Consider the following 1,739-nt stretch of genomic DNA (forward strand, 5'->3'; position numbering starts at 1 on the left):
TTACCTCTTGGAAAAGCTGAGGAATAGTCCAGCTCCCTCAACAACATAACCAGTAATATCCTGTGAAAGAAAAACACTTAATATAAAATATTTATTACAGACAATATATTATTTATTATAAACAATTGAGTTTTACTTTTTTTTGTAACATTACTTTTACCTTGTAATTAGGAACTCAGTCATGACCATCAAGCTACTGGGGCTGAGCTGTACTGTGCATACAGAGCTGCCCTCTCAAGTCTGGATCCAAAGGAGCTGGTGGCGCTCAGAGGCAGATGCTCTCCAAATTCCACAAGTAAACACATCTGTTGCCCCAGCCAAAGAGATTTAAGCTTCAGAAAGAGAGTGGTGTGTGCAGGTTGTGCTGTTGTACACTTTAAAAAACCTGAAAACATTCAATTTGTATTTCCAGCTCCCAGCAACCTCTCAGGTGTTATCAATCTTGCATTTTTAACGAGGAGTTGAGCTGAGAGGACAGAAGCACGCGCACACACAACTTCACAAGGGTGTGATCACTTCATGTGATTGCCCTGGCAGAGAGTGCTTATCTGTCCCCTGGAGAGGATGTGATCAATGTGAATAAATGTAATGCCAGGAATTGATTGACGTGGTAAAACGCTGCATTACAAAAGGACATTTTTCATTGTTCAGCTGCTGAATTTTAAATAAGTTGGAGTTTGTGCTGAGATTTTGTCAAGCTGCTGTTTTTAAAGTCAAGAATGGACCTTCAAGCTAAACAAATATATTTATTTTATACTTACCATGCATCCAAGGCTTTATATTCATGCAACACTATTATATTGCTTATTTAATCAGGCCACTGCTGTATTTTGGGCCTACTTGGCTGCCATATTTATCTTTTACACTCTTGGTCTCCTCCCTCACACTCACTTTATACTTATACTCATATATTTATTTACTGTTAGTATTTTGATGCTATTATATTGTGTGCATTTTCTCAGTTTTATTACTGGCACCGGGACTTGAGTACTTAATTGTGTTCCCTTTCATGTGTACCATGTTCTGGAATGACAATGGTCCAATCCCAATCTCCACACTCACAGACTTTGAGGTGTGTTCCCAATAAGTCTGTAAGCTCTTAGGGCTGTCTGACTGTCAAATCATCAAGTGCATGAAGGCTATCTGGCAAGCATTTTGAGTTATTTATCTACACTTTCCATAAGTCTGCATTTCTGCAGATTTTGCCTGAGGGAATTACCCACAGTTTATAGCGTTGTGACATTAAACAGTGGGCTACCAGGGTGAGCCCTCAAGCGTTAAAAAATGGTAAACAAACATGGGAGGAGTAACAAGAAAAAACAACTATCATATAATATCAAGTAAAACCCCCAAAAATAAAGATAAATCATAATAATAAAATAAATAAGATATGGGCAATAAAATGGTGTGCTAGAATGTATAAAACGCTTCTTTGAGATACATTTTATGAAGTGTTTCAAAAGATGTCACAAAGTGCTGTTTCACTCTTATTTATACCATTTTGAGCCCTTGCAGCCTCTCACACTCAAGCCCTTACTAGGTGATGTCAGGTGGAGACTGGGCCAATATTATCCTTGATCCTGTACAAACTAAGGGTGGGTGGATCAACTCCTGAATTATCTTGTTTAGAGTATTGATGCTAGTCAATAGGACTGATACCGAAATGGTAAATGGTAAATGGACCTGTACTTGTATAGCGCCTCTCTAGTCTTCTGACCACTCAAAGCGCTTTTACGCTA

This window comes from Morone saxatilis, unplaced genomic scaffold (assembly GCF_004916995.1).
Source record: "Morone saxatilis isolate NCDOM2014 unplaced genomic scaffold, NCSU_SB_2.0 Contig2, whole genome shotgun sequence".
Taxonomy (NCBI): domain Eukaryota; kingdom Metazoa; phylum Chordata; class Actinopteri; family Moronidae; genus Morone; species Morone saxatilis.